Source organism: Amblyomma americanum, chromosome 9 (assembly GCF_052857255.1).
Source record: "Amblyomma americanum isolate KBUSLIRL-KWMA chromosome 9, ASM5285725v1, whole genome shotgun sequence".
Taxonomy (NCBI): Eukaryota; Metazoa; Arthropoda; class Arachnida; order Ixodida; family Ixodidae; genus Amblyomma; species Amblyomma americanum.
In genome coordinates, this window is record NC_135505.1 from 92,805,752 (window position 1) to 92,826,702 (window position 20,951).

Sequence of the window (20,951 nt, forward strand, 5' to 3'; positions counted from 1 at the left end):
TCCACGCCAACTTTAGCCAGGCTTTAAAAAGTGCACTGTGGCTATTGCATGGAACAACTCACACTATTTTTATTGTGTGCTTAATTGCATAATTAGTCGAGATTAATTAATCAACTTCGCAAGCAACGAAAATAGGCGAAGAAGTCCAACTAGAAAGTTGCAGAACGGTCTGCAAGACGTCCAACTGACAGTTTCTAACTTTCCATTCATTACGTGTCGGCTTCTTTTCGCTCACTGCAGATGACCCGGAAATACAAAAAAAAAAAACACGACGTGCCCGCTTGCGCCGCGATTGCACTGCTCTCAAACGTTCCGGGTAGGAACTAGCAGATCATTTAGCCCGGCGTGCTGCTGCTTAAAAAGGTGACAGGGCTGCGACGCAGGCTCTGGCTGCGCGATTTACGCGAGCACAATCGATAAGGACTGTCTGCTTGTCGCTATCAAGCGCCACAAGGGAAGCATACCGCTTGCCTATATCTCACAGCCACCTGCTGCGTCGCTGCCCTGTCACCTTTTTAAGCGGCAGCACGCAGGTCTAAACGCTCTGTTCGTTCCTGCACGGAACGTTTGAGAGCAGTGCAATCGCGGCGCGCAAGCGGGCATGGCACGTGGTATTTTTTTTTATTTGTATTTCGCGGGCATCTGCAGTGAGCGAAAAGTAGCCGGTACGTAATGGATGGAAAGTTAGAAACTGTCAGTTGGGCGTTTCGCGGACCGTTCTGCAACTTCCTAGTTGGGCTTTTTCGCCTGTCTTCATTGTTTGTTAAGTTGGTTAATTAGTGTCTACTAATTATGCAATTAAGCACAAAAACTGAGTTGCTGCATACAATATCCAGCAACATGCATTTGGTGGCGTCTTAGAGTGCCGCTGCATATTTTTAAAGTCTGGCTAAAGTTAGCGTCGACACCCTGTATATAGCCTATAGGCTTCTTAAAGACGCTATCGCTTTCCTATGGATATTTTTGTCTATTCATAGTCTGTAGAGTGTCTGTAGACAAAAACCTACTAAAGGAGTATGGCCGTAAATCTATGGATTGTCTATAGACTGTCTATCAGATTTGTATTGCCTGTGGGCTATCGTCTAGGATGTCTATAGACAGTCTATGGACTTTATAGACAAAAATCTGTGGACAGTCTATTGACTTTCTGAAAAAAAAAATGTTTGTCAGCTAGGCTAGGGCAGCCTATCAAAAGAGCTTGTTTTTTTCCAGCACTCAGCAAGGAACTGTAAGCTACCAAATTTGGAACCTGTCGTAGCTATGGAGCTGGTGTGATTCGAGGGCGCTGTTAGTGTGTGCACAGCGCTACGCGCTGATATTAGCAGATGCTGCACCGAGCGAAGCACTGTTGCAGCTTGGTAGCGTAGCTGTTCCAGTGCGCTACCGTAACCGGGGCCTCCATTAGAATGGGGCGACTGGCACTCGAGTGCGTGGGTGTTGTCGGTGTTTAAGGAGTTACTTCCGTATTCGACCTCTCCGCACGCCGTTGCTAGGCAGCCCCAGGGTCTTCGCGTGTCTGCTTCTTTGGATATCTCCGTAGTTCCGCCACCTGCTTCTGACGTGGCCCAATGCGGGCAGGGCCTTGAAGAACGGGGCCGGGAGGTAGCGTTGCGTGGGGCTTTATCTCGGATGTTTAGGGGAAGGGCGGGTGGAAAGGACAACACGCTGTATACCGCGTTCGTAGTTACGCCCTCTGTAGTCGGATGCAGCTTAAGTCTGCAGTGAAGCTCCGCCCGCATTCAGGCTCACCGTGCAGAATTTCTCCGACTAAACAGTAGTCCGTAGGTAAAACACCTTTTAGGCCGCCGCTGTGGCTCACTGGTTATGGCGCACGGCTGCTGGCTCGGAAGACGCGGGTTCCGTGCGCAATATTCTTCTTAAAGATCTGAATTCGCCCACCTGTCCACTTGCGAACAGTTTAGCAACGCTCACGCAGCGCGCATGCGCGCCGCATAGCTGTGCACATAGTGCGCAGTGTATAGTGCACTAGCATAGTGCATAGTGCCGTGTGCATAGTGTGCACACAGCCGTGTGCACATTTTGTTGAAACTCTGGGAATCTCGAGGGATTCCTAGAGTTTCAACATCATGAGGTCGTCATGGCATAACGGGGTAACCTGCTTTCTGAGAATAGGAAAATGGATAATGTAATGCAAATAAAATAAATTAGCCACACGCGGCGTTGTTAGCACTGCGAAGAGTTTTCACTGCAGTTGGGCCGAAATTGTCTCCTTTATCTTTTTGGAGGTGTACGTGTTTCCGATCATTGAAGTTAATGTATATCCGACGTATAACAGAGGTGCTACTGCTAATGGTCACTTTGCGAGGGAAACCGTGAACCCGTCTCTGTGCGGCAGTTCCGGGAGTTTGTCGTGCGAGCGAACGAACTCAAGAAAGCTGGCGACACCTCAGCGTGCGACCAGTGATGCTTACTGCACACGGGAGAATGGCACTGCTCGGTCACCCCGATAAGAGCGAGGAAAGGAGATTGCTTCTTTACATGTACGAGTGAATGTTGTCCCTCTCTCATTCCCTTACTACCTCTCCTTTTCTCTGTTTACCATGAGCCCGCTTTCGTGCACATTCGATAGCAATCGTTTCCTTGCTCTGCTTTCGGAGTCTGACGCTTTGCTCGAACGAGTGTCTGTTCATAATCCTCTCTCTTATGAGCGTCACCTTAGCGTCATTGCCTAGTCTGTGAGGTGACAATAGTTAGGCCAAACGCGTACTTAGACCAAACAAGCATCTCGAACACGTAGTTGGAGCAAGCACGTACACGGCCCGAGGTTGTAGTTTTACGAATAACGTATACGTCAGATCAGGTACCGGGGTATAAGGTCAAAACATATGCGCTCTGCCTGAGCCTTCAGTGGAATACCTTAGGAGAGACATCGAGCGAACAGCGTGTAAGAGAGAGAAGCAGCGATGTTCCTTTCGCGAACTTTTTTTAAATGGAATTTGAAAGGTGAGATTCAGCTAAAAGGTAATTTTTAGGTCGCACTTTTTACCCGCCGCGGTGGATCAGTGGTTAGGGCGCTCGACAACTGATCCGGAGTTCCCGGGTTCGAACCCGACCGCGGCGGCTGCGTTCTTACGGATGCAAAACGCTAAGGCGCCCGTGTGCTGTGCGATGTCAGTGCAGGTTAAAGATCCCCAGGTGGTCGAAATTATTCAGGAGCCCTCCACTACGGCACCTGTATCTTCCTTTCTTCTTTCACTCCCTCCTTTATCCTTTCCCTTACGGCGCGGTTCAGGTGTCCAACGATATATGAAACAGATACTGCGCCATTTACTTTCCCCAAAAACCAATTAGTATTATTAGGTCTCAATTTTTCAAAATTTACGATGTTTTCTAGCTGCTGCGGTGCAAATGGGGAGGTTAGGAATTTCGGGTCTAATTGAGGGAATTCTCGGCTACGGCGTGGATCCTAACCGGGGAGAAGTCTGTTGTTTTCTGGGAGGAGGGGAAAAAGGGAGGGGGCGGCGGTGACGGTGGACTGCGTTAATGAGGAAAGATCACCGCGCGCCATTTAACGACCGGGCGTGGAGAAAGTGTGTCGGGACGAGTTTGCTGCGCGGTGTGCAGTAACTCGGCGTGAAGTGTGAGGGGGAAGGAGAAGGGAGGGAGGGGAGGCTTTGGCTTTCCTCTGCCGCCTGAATAATTGAGGGACGCTGCGGCCGGCGCCAACGGCCTCTCGGACGTGATGCAATGAGCCATCGGTTTTCTTTCTTCTAGTGGGGGTAGGAAGAGACGGAAGAGGGAGAAGACAAAGTGCTTCGATGGTGGTAGCCCCCCCTATCGATTACAGCCTGAGATTAATCGGGCTGCGATGCCGGGTGGCCGTTCTGAGAAGAAAAAGAACAGTGCATGGCCGGGGAGACTGACCGCGGTTGGAGTTTAATTGTGTGGTGGTGTCACGATAGCTCTTCTATTTTGAGAGAGGAACAGACAGAGAGAGAGAGAGAGAGGGGGGGGGGAGGGGGGGGGGCACGTGTGCTCAAAGTGGCTGGTGTGGGACAGCAATAGAGACATTTAGAATAGGGGGACCCTATTCTGCGTACGCATGACAATAACCCCAAGGTTGGTATTATTTTGCGCATGCGCACTGGAGCTCTGCTGTTCCCCGATGCCCTAAACTATAGGGTCTCCCTGTTCTCAAAGTCTTTAATGTGTACGCATTAGTTTTTTGGTAACAACTTTATTCAAAAGTCCTGCAGACCTTTCGCCGACGGGGCCTTAGGTCTCCCACGTGGGGACGTCGAGGTGTTGCCTCGCCGTCGCCTCGCGGGCCTGCTGGACGGCCCAGAGTAGGTCACCGAGACTCACACATTAGTGTGTGAGTGAATTAATGAATGCATTAATGAATCAATCTATCAGTCACATGAGTGGGTGAGTGATTGAATGAATAGGTGCACGAATGAAATTGAATGAATGAGGTGCCGCGTTAACGCGTTGGAGGAGAATTTCTGATGATATTTCCGCTTGGTGGAAAGTGCAAGTGTACGAGCCTTTTTACGTTTCGTCTTCGTCGAAATGCGGTCGCCGCGGCCGGGATCGAAGCCGTAACCTCGTGCGTACTGGTGGACAGGACTCTAGAACGCCATGGCGCGCGCCGTTGGTGCATATATATGAGGCGAATGCATGACAATTTATTCACGAGGACGCGTCCGCACGGCGGGATTGATGGTGGTCTCTAGAAGTCGTAATTGGTAAGTGTAAAGCACTTTTCGATGGCATCACATTAAGCGGGCCGCCTGCCGTGCTCAGTTTGCTCTCGGTATTCTGCTTCGCGCATACATGACCGCTTTTCATAGTTGCTGCAGTTTGGAGGGACGATCGTCGGCAAATGGCTTTCCACGGTTACTTTTGGATTTTCGTTTTTAAGTCGGTTTCTCCGCAGCGCACTTCGCGGTACTATTAGCGTGATTGGCCGAAGCCACGCGCTGATTAAAAAGACGATTAACTCGTGGCAGCGCTCGATGGAGCTCTGCACATAGTGTACTTCCTGGAACCGCGTCAGAACCTGGCAACGTTATGAACTAGAACCCCGCTCCGCTCCTCCTGCATGCTGACGATCGGCAAGCCGTAGTAGTGACCCGCGATAGCAAGTCCGGTGCGCGGAGATCTCACAGAAGCGAAATTGGGAATTCAAGGCCGAGCGGAATCAGCTACTGAGCGGTATCTGTTTTTCCAACGGGAAATAAATTACCACGAGGGAAGGCGTCTGCTATTGGGCGTACGAAGGGGGCGGAGCGTCTGGTGAGCCTCCATGGACAGTGTGTAATTCCAGAAGCGGCTTCGTCCGCATTGTGCTTTTTCCCGTAATTTAGTTGTTTTTATTTTATTTTCTTGCGAAGGATTGAGGACGGCTTCCTGACACCAGTGGTGCGTGATGGGAAGGATGGGGAATTGAGAAGGCAGCGGCGAGCAACGAATGCCATGCTTTGGCAATTGGGGGGGTGTCGGTTGTTTGGCATTTTTTGTGTCTGTACGTGTGTATGAGAGTGAGTGAGTAAGTGAGTGTGTGAGTGACTGAGCGAAAGAGAGAGATTAACGAAGAATGGTGCGCACGTAAATACGCTTTTTCTCAAACGCGCAAAGCTCGGGAGGCCCCGAGAGCAGCAGCGAAGTTTTTCCAGTGACCCCCTTCCAGCCAGTGGCGTCGGCCTATTCTCATGAACCTGCTAACGTGACAGTGCAGGGAGTGGCAGAAGAAAGAGGATAATCCCTTCCCTCTATTGTCAGTGATGGACCTTTCTCTGAATTGTGGTGCCGCTGCCTGCCTGCATTTTCACGCTAGCAAGTCATGAGAATCGCCCGACGCCATTGGCTGGAAGGGGTGGTTTGACGTGAAAAAGCCGCTGTGTTCTTTAGTTGTGTCCCACTATAGGAGGGAGACATACAGGCAATAAAGGCCTGATTTAGTGTCGGCCTCATTCAGTTGAATCGCATTCGTGTGCTGATCGTCGTATATGTCTAGGCATGTAACGAGGCATCAGATGGCGTTGGTTGGGATGCGCACTTGTATACCTCATCAAATTAAGTGGAATCGTAAGATGTGGTAGTTAAGAGTTAAGGATAGCCAGCACGCACCACGGAGCCGCAATGAATTGAAAATGTCTGGGGCGTTGATCACTTATTTCCGTGTTTCGCACTGCTTTCCATTCTTGACTGCCTCCCGAGCAAACCCCTCGATACCAGAAAGGGGGGGGGGGGGGGGAGGGGGGAAGTGATAGTATTGCTCGTCTAAGCAGATCCGTGTACGTCACTGAGGGTGAGGTCTTTGGAAGGGTTCTCGCGAGACCCATAGAATGAGGCTACGGGTCGCTTAAATCGCCTAACTCGAAATGGCGTTTCTTTTTTTTCTTTCTCGGCAAATCGGACGGTGCGCCCCCTATCATTCGCTTGGTGAACCCGTGTATACAGCTGCTCCTAGCGAGACTTTCTCCTCGCCCCATCGAGCTAGTTGTTAAGGGGGAAGGCCTAGTATTCCACTGCGGTCGCTGACCTGGCGCTGTTAGGCCTTACCCCGAAGTTTGCATTACGTTCCGAAATGGGGTTTGATCGAAGGGCGAATGAAATGGGGATTTGGGGGGGGGGGGGGGGGGCTGGAGGGGAGAGATTTAGGAGACAGATGCGTCCGCAAACGGGGAGAGGCGAGCAAATGAGGTGAGGGCGAAGGAAAGGGTAAAGGATAAGGGAATCGAGGAAGGAATTGGGGCTGACCCTCGCGCTGGACGTCGTTGTCGATGGAGATGGGATACTATATCGCCGCGCTCCGGCGTTTGTCTTTGGCCCTGGCGAAGCGTCCCCCCCCCCCCTCCCCCCACCGCCGCCCTCCCGAAGAACGCTCGCTTGCTCGTGCCGCCGCGGCCTGCTTTGGTATGCAAATGGATTTTCATTAGGGAAATGATGTTGTCCCTTATAAGTTGAAATGTGTTATCGCCGATAGCACGCGCGGTCGTTCCCCGGGCCCGCTTTTCTTGTTCCTTGTAGTCCGCGGCTGGGGGCTGCGTTCCGCCGATTGTTCTTTTTTTTTTAGTTCTTTCTTTCTTCCTTCTAAGAAGGAACGGGCCTTGTCTGTTTTCAGGCTTGCTCCATTCTCGGTGCTGAGCGTGTGTGTGTGTGTACGCAAGCGTACTTGCGTGAAAGCTAATTTCGGGCTCCCTTCCCAGCTGAGCTGCAGTGCATCGGCTATCTTGGCAGTTATTTGGCTCGCTTATTGTCTTCCTCTTTTTTTTTTATCGCTGCCCGCAATCGTGGTCATCATCATTGCGATCGCTTCAGTTTGTAGTAATAACGCCCCTCTCCGCGATGGATTTTTGTACCCTTCTCCGGCCTCTCTCATTTTTTCGTTTCTGTCTGCGGCGCATATTGTACACATTGTGTTCAGAATAGCTCGCGCGAAATTATTAAAACCCCGCTGTCCCGCCCACACTTCCCTCAGCTATGTTTGAACGTGTGAATCGCTAATGTCTATATATATTGATGAAATGGAAAGCGGCAATTTTTTTTCTTTCCTAAGTGGTCGATGTGTGGCCGCAGTGACGCTCGGGCGGAGATGCGCGTGTGATATCTGCGCATATGCGGGCTAAGTGAACGACTCTAAATGAAGCCGATGTGTGTGATGAGTGCGTTCGGTAGCACCGGAAAAAAAAAACGAAAGGGGAGTTCGGGAGAGGTAATGTACAGCGCTGGATCCAGAACGGTGCCCGTTTTTAATCGCCTGCTTTAATCTACTCTAATCGCGCTACATGCCCCCCTCCCTCTATCGCTCCGAAGTTCGCGGTGTGTCGGAAATAGCCGGCTCGGGTTTCTGCCGGATGAGGTACGTTTCTGCGCATGCGCAAGGCACGACAAATTAATGAACCCACGTTCGGCATTTGTATCAGATTGTAAACAAAGGTGGAGTACGAAGGTGGTTCTTTTGTTGTACAGGTACTGCATTTTTGAAACGCAGAAATGCGTTATTTTCCTCCACCTCACGCTTTCCGTGGTGGCTGCACGGATACAAATTGGTTCGTTGCTGCCCGGATCCTATATGCCACGTGTCGAGCGGAGCCGAAACTTTGCATTCAGCATTCCCAGTATGCACGACAGATGGCGGAAGTATGATTAGGGGTGGCGGGGCGGTATTGCTTTTCTGGTATCCTGAGACAACGCATAATTGCTTCGAGGGACAAGACAAATCCACGACACACTTTGATGTGTCACAAGAAGAGCACAGGTACTTGTTGGTTCGGTGCTGCAAACCTCTTCGCAGATGCTCTGTGCGAGTCTGTGAATGGTTAATAAATATACATCAGCTGTGACAGGCCGTCGTAAGCTGCCGCCAGACCCTTCGAAACGCCACTCGGACGATCTATGAGCGGCGGCGATGGTGTTGCAAGCAGCTGTAAGAAAAGCCGCCATATCAGTACAGTCATGACCAATATAAGAAGAAACAAACTTTTCGACAAAAAAAGCGAATTTTGTGGCGATTTCTCCACTAAATTTGAGAATTACTTTTGGATATTGTCCAGAGAAAAACAAGTTAGAAAACAGGAACAGAAGCTGTGCTTGTCACACAGAACTATGGAGTAATTATACGCGATTGTTCGAACTTCGTTCCCTCACATATTGCTCACGGCTGTACGTCTCATAGTGGGTGGACGCCTAGCTGGACCCTGCCGTGCCGTGAAGGGTGGGATTAAGGGATGAAAGCGGCAGACATAGGAAAACAAATCAAAAGAAATGGAGGCTTCGTTCACGCTTGCCGTTGCGGAGTTTCGCGACTTACGCAACATGCATAGCGTAAGCGCACCGAATTATTTTTTTTCTTTGTGTGCGTTCGAAAAATGTTGCGCGAGATGCCTCCGCATGTGCATTTACGCATCGCTAGGTTTCAACGATGCGAAGACAGGCCGGATATATTATTTAATTTTTGTGCACACCTTAGATTGCGCGTTGAGTACACCTGAACTGTTTTCTCTCCGTTTCTTTTTAACACCCATCCAGCGTGGAACATTTGCTGCTGTTTTTCTAGCTTTGCGTCCTATCCTGACCATTCGTATGTCTTTATCCTGAACCTAACTTCGTCCACTACAGGACAAATGCCTCTCCGGTATGTCCATCCGGTTAAACCGGTCCTGTGTCATGGCCGGTTCACACTTGGACATTCGGCGGCGAGAGCGAGCGGAATCCGCTTCCGCGGCAGAGATTCCGCCGGAATACCCAGCAGAAAGGCCGATCGGTCCAGGACCGAATTCTGCCGCCGGAAAAAAATCCGCCGAATCTCGTCAGCCAATAGGAAGGCGAGTACCCGCGGCGACAAACATGGCGGCGCCCTTCGATGCAGGACGCCTCGCTTCGGACTGGATTCGTCGCTGTGGCTGCCTTTTTCAGCGCGTTTACTGGTCATAAAAGAGCTAGCGCTCTTTCGATTTGTCTTATCTCGCCCATAAGAAAACGTTTGAGCGATAATTTTGCTTTAATTTTTATTTCGGGTGACGATTCTTCGCCTTTTAGGCTTAAGAAGGGCGTCGGTTTGTTGACAACAATGGTTCCTCTCCTGACCACCAGATAGCGCCACTAGGCGTTTAAAATGTGAGAATGTTATAAATGGCGTAACATCCGACAAAATAGCTGCATTTAGCGTACGCAAGCGTGCATACAGTTATCGTACGTAGACAGCATCGATTAACCTCTTTCCACATCTGTGTACGCCGTGAGCAGACGACACAGACGATGAGCGGCGACGCGGTGGCCGGGAAGTGTGAACGAGACAGCAATTCGGCGGCCACGGATTCCGCTCCCTCTCGCCGCCGAATGTCCAAGTGGAACGCGCCATCAGTGACGGACACCATACACCCGCAAACTTCCTTGTGTCATCCGGCCAAGTGACTTTTGCTCCGTTACATTTGTCCTCCAGTGGAATCCGCTCCTTTACGCCAAGGGACCTTTGGTTACCTGCTCTCCATATCGCATGTCCTTGCCAGATCAATTTTATCGTTTTTGATTTCATCTAGGATATCATCAAGTGGTTTTTAGTCCGTAAACCACTCTGCTCTGCCTAACCTCGTTTGTTCCCTAACCCCGCGGTCGGTTCCTTAGAACTCAGGGCCCTCTTCGAAACTTCCCTTGAACTCTCCTGCGAAATCCGAGTCGGAATTTTTGTTCGAACTTCTGGGTAGAAGCGTCTGGTGCACCCTGCCGTGGTAGACGAGTTGTAGTGAGCGTTGTTGCTGAAAGCGTGTGCATCCGTAGGAAAACTGCTTAGAAAGAGAATGTGTACCTCTCACTGATCCTTGGAGCGAAATCGTTAACCGGTATGGTAATAAAGTTTCCTCTTTGCTTTGCCGCCCCCTCCCTCTTTGGTTTGCAGTCGGCAGTAAAAGCTTAGCGGCTTGCGGTTGTGCGAAAAAAATGTTGATATATGCACCGTCTTTGGCAAAAATATAGAGCCCAAGGGGCTTCTTCTAATCTGTATAGTGAGGCTCTTGAGCATACTTTTCTGTCCCAAGCTTGAGAGGGTTGAGAACTTGAGTTCCTTCCGCCTTCGTGAGGTTAGGGTCCCTGAGTATGCAAGAGTAGCCGCGCTGGAGGGCTCAGAAGCAGACCCCTTGGGCTGCATACTTTTGACAAAGACTGTACAGTCATGCTAGCCAGTCTGATGAAATATCTGCAGATATGACGGGACGTTCATGCTGCATCCGCCGGTCTCAATTCGAAGTGACTGGGTTCCGAAGATTCGCCGCGATAAATTAGCGCCGGAGCCCACACGCAATTCCCTTATTTTTTTTTTTTTTGCTGCCGGCTGTACGTCTCACTTAAAGCACCGACCCTGTTCGCGCAGCTGTCGCAGTCTCCGCGCTCGCGCGAAGCGACCCGGCTTGTTACCCCGGCTGCGCGTGCCTCTATCGAAAGACCGTGAATTCCAAGCCACGCGCTCGGTTGAAAAATCGGGCTGGGGAGAAGGTTCAGCTGCGCGGCGCACTTGGCTTCGGGAAAGGAAATGTCAGTGCGCTTTGGGAACGTGTACTTCACTGCTCTTTCGCTCTGTCGGCGGCGCTTAGCGGGGAAAGAGCGGAGGTCGGCGCAGCCGGTGTTTGCCGGAGAGCCGTAATTCACTTCGCGAAATCAAGGATTGGTTTCCGTCGAAGAGCCTTTCCTCCCTTACCCACCGCCTCCCCTTCCGGACAAAGGTTCGGAAGTCTCATCGACGGCGGCCGCCCGGATTTTTAATTTGCTCGCGCGCCGGACTCCATGTGTCGTTCCGTCTCTCTCTCTCTCTCTCGGTCTATCCGGAGCCGCGCTGTTGCGCGACTCCACTAGAAAGAGATAGACTAATGGAGAGGGAGAAAGTATGGGACGGAGCGAGACTGCGTTGTTCTCTGCTATGCAGCCGCGCTTGACACAGCTCCCGACGTAGGGCTTGGCCGCGCACTTCTGTGCTGTGCTGTGAAGCCTGCTTCGAGAAGACGGTCAAATCTTTTGGAGTTGGGAGGCGCGCTAAGAGCAATGATGGCGGTGCTCTTTTGAGACGAAGCGCGTGCAAGGATGTCTGTTTTAATCCCAAGTGAGTTCGTTGTCTCTCTTTCCTGATGGAACTGTGCAGTCTACTTAGGAAGATGTTAAGTGTGCTCTCGGTTATTCTTTTTTTCTTTTTCAATGGAATTTTGGTTGTGAAATCAGGATTCCATTTTAACTTGCAGCAGACCTGTAGGCTTTGTGCGAGCATATCGCTAATGTCTTCGTTCGTAATTCGTTCTTAAATCTTTCCCTGCACCGTATTTTATTCTGCGGGATTGAGGGAAACGACGAGGAAGCGGTGAAAGGGAGTGGGCGGGCTAGACGCGACGTAAAACTGCAGCTCCGACGGCGGCGCGCAGAAACTTTTAACGCGCCCGAGCCGAAACGGGCTGGCGGACTTTCATATTAAGATAGACATGGAGTGAAGAGGGCGAGGAAGTTGGAGCGGGGTTTGGGGGGAGGGCCGGGTGTGCGCGGGTGGCGGCGCTCGCTTGAAGACCGACCGCCTTCTCCGTCGCCCTCAATATGAAGGCCAACTCGGGCTGCGCGCTCCTCTACACTGCAGTGTTACGACTACTGCTACTACTCTACCCCCCGCTCAGTGTTTCCTTCTCCACCTTTTCTCTCCATCGCTTCCTTTAGCGCCAGTTGGAGCAAGACAAGTCGTGCGCGAAAACCGTGTCGCCGTGAGAAATCGCCCGAGACCCCCTCCTCTCCCCTTTAGACTCCGCACTCCTCCTCCTACCGCACGCGCTCTTTTCCCTCCACATCTTTCTCCACCCGATCCAGGGCTCTTCGTTATCCAAACTCGTTCTCTCTCCTCCCGAGCGCCGTTGTAGTTTCTGGAGTTGGCGAGGGAGGGCGCACGCGTCGTGTCGCCCGGCCGTTTCTTTCACGCGCGCGGGGAGGTGGAGTGCTAAGTTGCGCCGCTGATGCGCGATGACTGAGTGGCGGCGCCATCTGGCGTCGAGCGGAACAAAGTCGGCGGGGCGTAAAGCGCGCCGGGGTCCGGACGCCGCGCTTGCCGCCGCTTTCTTTTCCGGCCGGTGTCCGTTTCTGGGGGACTACTCCCTCTCGGCGACTGTTTATGTATTTCGTGCTGCCTGCAGCGCTCGTCTCCTCTCCTCCTCCCCCGCCTTTTTCCCTCCTTTTCCGCGTTTACTCACTCCGCCATGTCTCGTGGACTCGCTTACCCGGAAGCCGTAGCTAAGCTGGCTCGAACTGTGGAACAGCCCTCGTGCAGTATAAACTTTTCCCCCGAGTTAGCGGAGTGGCTTGTGCCTCGGCGTTTCCGTGTTTTGGGTGACAAATCTCCAGCGCTACGCAGCCACCCCCCCTCCCCCTCGCCGTTTTCTTTTGGTGTTATTTGCTTCAGAAAAAGAGGTGAATTTTCTGCCTCTTATATGTTAGCCTATTGGTCCTTGATGACAAATTCGCCGCGGTGTCTCGCCGTTGCCTTGGCCACTCCGCCGTGGCAAATCAGGCGAATTGGGTGGGTGCCGGATCCGCGATCGGCGGAGAAGTTCATCAGTGTGTGGCGTTCGAGTTCGCCCGTGCCACATTTGACAGGTTGGCGTTTTTCGTCGCTGACGTAAGGTCTATCCCCGCGTCGTTTTATTGGGGCGTGGGTAGCGCCGCTGACACGTTGCTAACGTTGACGTACTCTTTCGAGCGCCGTCGGCGTCTGCGCACCCCTCCGCGAGCTGTTGTTCTACTTGAAATTCCCTCCCCATTCTCGGGCGTCTGCTGCAGAACCCCGCGTCACTCTGGGTTCTTTCTTTTACTCGTAGAGTTGGTCCATCGTTTATGGAAGGCCGGGAATTTGCGTCAGCGTGTGCCCAGTTAGGGGAGGGGGCAGTTGTTTCACACTGACCCACGAAAAAAAAAAAGAACCGAAACAAAACAAAGCGCTAGGGAAGTTTGAAACTATAGATTGTTTTGTTTATTTATTTGGGACGCTAAATGTGCCGCACGGCATAAAACGTGATGTCATTAACGAACGTTAATACGTTACGACGTTACAGGAAGGCATGAAGTCCGGTTATGTCTAAAAAGGCACATAATCTTCGGGCGTAAATGTTTTTTGTTATCCACAAGTGGAAATCGGAGTCACTGTTTGAGGACAGGCCTGCCTCTTGAAGAACGCGAGCGCGCACCAGCGAAGTTCCTGGGCATGTCCACAATAGGTGGTGGACAGTGGCATAAGAAGGGGGTGTGTCGCAGTGAGGGCATTTTTCCGGCGCAGGGACCTTCTCACTTTGCCACTGGTGCCGAACTGCGGGCGTAAGGGCCCTTCCGACGCGCAGCCGCCTGACAGAGACCTCCTCCATCCGTGATAGAACTATGGACTGTCGATGTGCCGCGTTCTTGAGCTACAACTGCTGCTGCTGCTGTTTCACTGTTATGACAGACATTCGCGCGGAGACTTAGCCGGAACGCGCATGATGCGCGCTTCCTCGCACCTAGCCTGACGCATTCAGGCCTTGATAAGGGACACTGGCCGCTTTGTTGACGACGCAGATCTGGCTTGTGCATGTAGTGTGTGCAGTGACCGGGTAGCTACGCCATGGTCGGCCTGCTCTTCGTTTGCAAAGAAAGGTATCGGTTCCTTCCAGGGGGTTTGGTCTGTTTGGTTGTTTGACTAGCGCTATTCAGTGCACAGTCTGTCCAAGATATGAATCCTAGGAAAGAATATTTTGACGTGATAGCGTTAAGGAACTCTTGTTGCAGAAGATCCGGCATCGTTGACCGGGAGGGAAAAATCCACGGAAAATCCCCAGAGAAGCCACCTATGCGGCAGAGCAACCTGGGCCGCCCAAGGCCCACCGATGGCAGCACCTGCCATCGCAAGGCAGTGCCGCATCGCTTAACCGCTGCACCACTGCGCCAGGATTAGTTGCCCCTGCGCCGGGGGCAACTACATAGTTCCGATATTAAAATATGAAAATATGGGTTGCAAATAAATGTTGCTGTAACTTGTAAAGTGAGTTGGCAACATGATTCTCTAAACGGCAATGAGGCATGAGGCCACATTTAAATCTTGATATGTTTGTAAAAAGTCGATTTGCTACTTATTCGCTTCGAACGTCACTAAAAATTCAGAAATGTGTTGCGAAATTGCAACGTATTTCTTAAATTTTAGGGATGCTTCGTTATAGTGGTCGTCTCCATCGTGACTTCTCCGGTGGAGTCCAATGCAGCGCGAAGTCCTGTCCCATATTGTTTCGAAATAGACCAGCCCTGCGCCAACTGTACCCACCCTATCCCGGAGAGCCGCCGCGGTGGCTCTGTGGTTATGGCGCTCTGCGGCTGACACGAAAGACGCGGGTTCGATCCCTGCCGCGGCGGTCGCATTTCTCTGGAGTCGAAATGCTGTAGGCTCGTGTACTGTGGGATGTCAGTTTCACGTTAAAGAACCCCAGGTGGTCGAAATTATCCGGAGCCCTCCACTACGGCGTCCCTCACAGCCTGAGTCGCTTTGGGACGTTACGACCCCGTGAAAGCAACACCTGTCCCGGGGAGTATTTTAATCGGCGCTTCCCTGAAGTGCTGTGCTCAGTGGCAAACAGGTGCGGCCAGAGGACTCTTGCGCTTCGTCCTTTTCGGGGTCATGGAATGGGTTCGGGTGTTGCGCCTTAGCTCTCGCAAAGGTGAGAGCTAAGTGAGCAGCCGCATGGTGTGAGCAGCGTCGCTTTCTTGCTTGCTTTGGGGAATGCTAAGCAGAGTTGCGCAGGACGTGCCCTCTAGTGGCGGTTGTTTCGCCCTGTGCGCTGGCTCATGATAGTGTCTCCCCGATTGCCGGCGTTGTATCGGCAATAAAGCGGCAGACTGGGATAGTTGGTTTTGCATATTAATGGAACGGCAGCGCACAGGCAAACACAGATGAGGCTTGTCCCCTTCTTTCTGTATATGTTTTCTTGTGCGCTGCCGTTTGATTAATATGTTGTCTCGGCCTGTGGTGGGCGTTGTTCTTTGGTATCGCTAACATTTGCCCGCCTGACAGATAGTCGGTGGCGTATCGCTAACATTTGCCCGCCAGACAGATAGTCGGTGGCGGCCTTTAACTGATCGTACTACCATGAAAATGGCTGTACAGGCACTAAGCCCCGGTGAAACGATTTTGTTGTAGTATCAGGGGTTGACTGTAATCGGTTGACCGTAATTGAATACGGCGTAGAACATTACGATCCTCCGTTTGAAGTGGTTGTGGCTCGTTTATTGTTCGATATGAAGAAGCAATCAGCGTACGTCGGTGTACCGATACACCATTACCGTAGCTTCTGTTTCGTACTTTTAATTAGGCCTCGCCTTGCTGCTATCTGGCGTGCTTTCTGGTTAGGTTGTACTGGTAGAGCGAGCTAGTGCTTCGTCGATAGGATCTTTACGGATCCGTACGTCGTGTTAAGCGGAGTTTTCCCCCTCCTTCACTGTTTTTTCGATAACACTAAGATTGATGTTAATTTTAAACACTATTCGAATGGTTAAGCTTATTATATATACCTGCGTGTGCGTGTCTGCGCGCTGTTCGCAGACTTTTTTTTTTTTTGACCCCGTTTACTGATACGTTTCTTTTTTTTTACGAGACAAAAAGTGTCGTCTTTCTGTCAATATCAGGCTTGCCCAGCGCCAACTGGGGCACGTTGGAAATAACGACAGTTTTGAGTGAAAACAAGTAAAAAAAAGAAAGTGAAGCCTGCTTTCGTTTTCGTGCAAGCGCGATGCGTAAACCCCGGCGCAAACAACGCACTTCAGGCTTAGTTAATTCCGGAGCCCGCTTTTTATTCTTCCGTCCCTGAGCGCTGGGTGATGCTGCTTTCCGTTTGGCGCGCGCAGCTGCAACGGGAACGCGAGGGGATTAATAATAATGAAACTTTTTTTTTCTGTCCGCCGTCATGGTGTCCCTTCCTCTGGCTGTTTTAATCCGCGCACCCCCCCCCCCCTCTCTCTCTCTCTCTCTCTCGGCTGTTTGACGAGCGTGGGTGGTGTATATATTTTCTACGTTCGCTGGTTTGTTGGAGAGGAGGCCTGCTTCCTTGAGGAAGTATCGCGCCGCGCCGGAAGTTAATTTGTCCCGATAGCCGGCTTTGGCGAGCCTGATGGGAGGCGTTCCTTACGTCCTTAGCGTTAAGCTGTCCCGGCTTAGCTCTGCTGAGGACTTCGTTGAAGGCGAGGTGGAGGGTTGGAAGACTTAACGAAATGTTTCTTGTTCCTCTTCCGCCTCTCTGTTCCGCTTCCTTTGTTTGAGCTGGGCGTTGAAAGGCAAGAAGAAGAGTAGCTGGCTCGGATTAGGAAGTGGTGTGGGATGACCGGAAGTAAATCTTCCCAAGGACGGCGCACAAAAGAGGAGACGACGACGAAGGCGACGCGTCTTCAGGCTGCCGGGGGAAAAAAAAGATTAACTCGCCAGATCACAAGGGATAAAGTACGCTGATACCTGTCGAAAAAAAAAAAAGGGGGGGGGGAGGGGATTAAAACGGCTGGCTGAAGGAAAAAAATAAGTTTTGGAAGGGAGCTGGCTGAGGCCAACGGGAGGGACTTATTGGAAGACGAAATAATACTTTGTTTCACTTCATGCCTGTGGCTTGTAGGCACGTGACAGCTGAGTAGCCTGCCGTGTTTTACTTTGTTTTTGGTTGGTACGGCGAGGGGAAAGGGCTGCGGGGGGGGGGGGGGGTCTTTGAAGAAAAAGAGGGGTCGTCAAAGGGGGGGGGGGGCGCCCTTCAATCTGGGTCACTGGTGAAACACGATAAGTAATGGTGTTTGCTTTTCTGCTCTGGTTGTCTCCGTGACTCCCCTTGACGAGATTTCGCTCCGATGGCCGGGATTATTCCGGAAGCTTGAAAGGAGGGGACTTTGCTTTATTGTGTCCCTACGAGCTGAACCACAAAGGACAAAGAAAAATAGCACGGAGGACGCTGTGATTTTTAGTGCGTGGAGTCCGGCCGTTTCAGGGTGCGCAAGTTTTCTTTCATTGCGTCCATTTTCCGGCGACATTGCGCTCCGTTTGTCGGCTCTCTTTTTCTTTCTGGACTACTTTTCCGCCTTTTTCAGTGGTTTTACAGTGCTGCCGCATTTAGCTACCGAAGTGTGCGTTTTGTGCAAAATATACGTCATGGAGCTGTTGTGTGCACAGTAGCTTGTGCTGATTGTGAAGTGTCACTAGTGCACTAATGCATTTACGTTATTTCGAAGCTATAAACTCGGCGGGATTTATATACTGATTTTTATTTATTTGTCATATATAGTCGTACTGGTATGTGGGGTTTAAAGTGGTACTGTGGACGAACTGATCTTGACCTTTTTCGATTGATTATCGCGTTATAGTGACAGGGACGCTACCTCCACTGTAGACGGGGCTTGCATAAGCTAGAAAGGTTGAAGAAAATGTGATACAAGTGACGCCACTATCGCCCAATTTGTTAACTAAATTGCGGTGCGTCGTCGTAGTTTTTGGTCGCCAATCTCAGAGGCTAGGCATCTGCGGCATTCACTTTACAACGGTGGCAACTGGTCCGTTTCTGGTATTGACGTCACGAATTTGAACCGAGTGGCGGGAAATTTTTTGCCGGGTTATAGCAAATGCAGCCTTACTATACCGCCACTTACAGCCACGCATTCGAGATCTCTGCAGCTTCAGTCCGCATCATGGTTGAATTCGTGCGAATAGTTGCGTTTGCATGGATGCTACTGAAGTGGACTCCAGCCACTTTTTGAGGGAAATTGCGAAAACGTCAAAGAAGTGAGTAGAGGACTAGTGACGCCTTTAGTTCTCAAAACCTGAGGCATTCTGTCGTATGCATGTAAGCGCGGCCCATGGCTCATGCTGCTAATTGAAATTAGCTACGCTACGTTGTACGACAAGAACAAGGCACGTGTTGCGTGCGATTCAGCGCACTTTCCAACGCCTTTTTGCCATCCAAAATCCAATGTCGTTTTTCCGGAGGCGCGGAGAGCTCTATGTGCCGACCACCAGTTTCTGTGCCTTCATATCGCGCACCGTGCCGGGCGTCGCTTTCTTGCGGACTGTAGTCGAATACAATTCAAGAACGAAGGGGCTTTTCCCCTTCAAAGGACGCCCTTCCAGCCAATGGCGTCGGTCGATTCTCATGGCAATGCAGGGAGCGGCGCGGTAATGCAGGGAGGGGACTATCCCCTTTCGTCTGCCACTCTCAACATTGTCACGCTAGCAGGGTCATGATAATCTGCCGAAGCCATTGTCTGGAAGGGTGTCCTTTGAAGGGGAAAAGCCGCTGCGTTCTTGAGTTGTATCCGACAATAGCCGTATATCGGCTACCTTATGTCGAATCTCAAACTCCGATCTGGAGCACCTCTCCTTAGGCAGTCCAGGGACCATATCGTAACTGTCCAATCAGAACTCTGTATCTGAATCCAAATCGCCCATCGAATCACTCTTAGGTTTCGCTCAGCAGAAAAACTTCCTCCGGATCGCCGTTTCGAATGCGCCGTTACGCGTCACTTGAGGAGTGGGCTTGTGCCTAGCGTCGTGGCCAACGGCTCCTCCATTTCAGTGCCAGCCACGTGGGTCCGCCTTGAATACCTGTGTTCGTTCGCTGGTCGTCCTGCGGCGCCATTTATGGGGGACGGCTGCTTAAAGCCATAGCGCTAGCTTTTCCCATGGCTGGCGAATGCTCCGCCATTAAGAGCCACCCCGCGAAGAAAACAAAATCATGTGCTGTCGTCAAGAAGTGAAGCACGAACAAGACATTTCAGCCACGAACAGCAAGATTGGAAGATCTTAGCGAGGGGAAGCTCAAGAGAAATGGAGGGGGACACTCAAGCTCCGTATTAAGGGCATGACGCGATAGCTAATGGGTTAATTCTCTTGTATGCTGAAGTTTGTGCTTTGCTTTACATTCATAGATCCCTGGAAGTTCTCATACCCCTCCTGGCGCAGTGGTGCAGCGGTTAAGCGATGCACCAATGCCCTGCGATAACAGATGCTCCCTGCGGTGGGCCTTGTGCTCTTCCAGAGCGACCAATCATTAATTTAACTGCCACCTGCCGCGTTGGGCAGTTCGCTCACTATTCAGAGCGCAGGTTGTGATGACGCCGCAAGGTCACGTCACCTAGGTGGCCCACCTGCCTCCTAAGTACCTCTCTGGGCAGTACCTGTAGGTTATGCTCGCGATTTTTTGCTCACAACGCCGATGCCGGCGCCGGAATTTTGGTTAACTGGGCCTTTAACGCTATTGCTTTATTACTAGCTCAGGTTATTTTAACTTCGAAGGCGCAAAGACTCTTCTTCTTCAGTAGTGTTAACAACCTCGCCTGTATTTTCTTGTGTTGCCACCTCAGTTTTCTTGTCGCATTTCATTCGTTGCTGATAGTACACCCATTTCCCGTGGTATGTCGGCGGTGATGAGGCGCTCTTTCCCTGTGACCGTGCGTGCGGAGCAGACTCTAAGGCTGGCGAACCGAAATATGGATGAAAAGGTTTCAGGAGAGGGTTTTATTTTACTGAACACATTTCATTGGCAGGCATCGAAAACGAGAGTGATGCTGCGACCTTCATTCTGCGCGGTCTTTGCAGCAGCAGGTCGGCTTCTCATCAGGTTCCTGAGTGGTGCGGGAAAGAACCATATACAGGGTGATGAAAGGCGGCGTTGTCTAAATCGCGTTCGCCCTCGCGGCTTGAGCAGTTCTCTTGTTGGCCGCTCTTTGGTCGGTCGGTTGATTCTGGCGACACTGAAGGAAGACGTACAGGCACTGGTTTTCCGTAATTACTGGCGGAGTGCTTATGTTACGTAAAAAAGCCCCGTGGGTGGCTTGTGTGTGCGTCGCATAATGCACCGAAAATGCTGCCATAATTTTCCTACGCGCGTAATCGTGGCCGCCGTCGTTTTGCGTGTCGTGCAGTGTCGCTGGAGTGAGATCGAAAAATCGTGTACCAGAAAATGAGAGAAGGCAGCTTCTGGTGGATGAGTGCGGGGCATTTTTTTATTGCTGTTTTCCGCTTTTTATGCTCGCGGTATTTTATCGTGCATGCAGGCGCATATGTAAACGCTCTTGAATGTACACTGTGGCCTATATTTCACATTTATTCTACCTGTACCATGACTTCGCCGGATAAATATAAATTTGAGTGACAGCAAATCGAGCTGGGTGCTCGTGTGTCTGGTGGCGCTGGGTGCGATCTTTTACCTTTTGTTTTTTTGGTGTCAATGCCTTCTCATGTTCTCAGGTATTCGTTCGCGAGAAAAACGTGCCCTAGGCATTAGGGCCGGTTTTTTTCGTGGTCGTTGTGCTGCTTTTACGTAACGTGTTAGTTGCGCTCGCGGTAACGACTGAATTGACTGTGATTGGAATATACGCTTGCGCGTTATGGATAACGGGCCTGATCCGAGTCGCGCGATTCGGTCGACGTCTGCCGGCTGTGCGCTTCACCTGCGCTGAGATCATTTTTCTTCTTATTTTGTGGA

The 20,951-nt window shown here is 51.2% G+C and overlaps 1 protein-coding gene across 34 annotated transcripts in view; it reads left to right on the forward strand.

Moving 5' to 3' along the window:
* Positions 1 to 20,951, forward strand: part of LOC144103794 (CUGBP Elav-like family member 2) — a 541,184-nt gene that overhangs the window by 75,906 nt on the left and 444,327 nt on the right. The window lies entirely within an intron of this gene.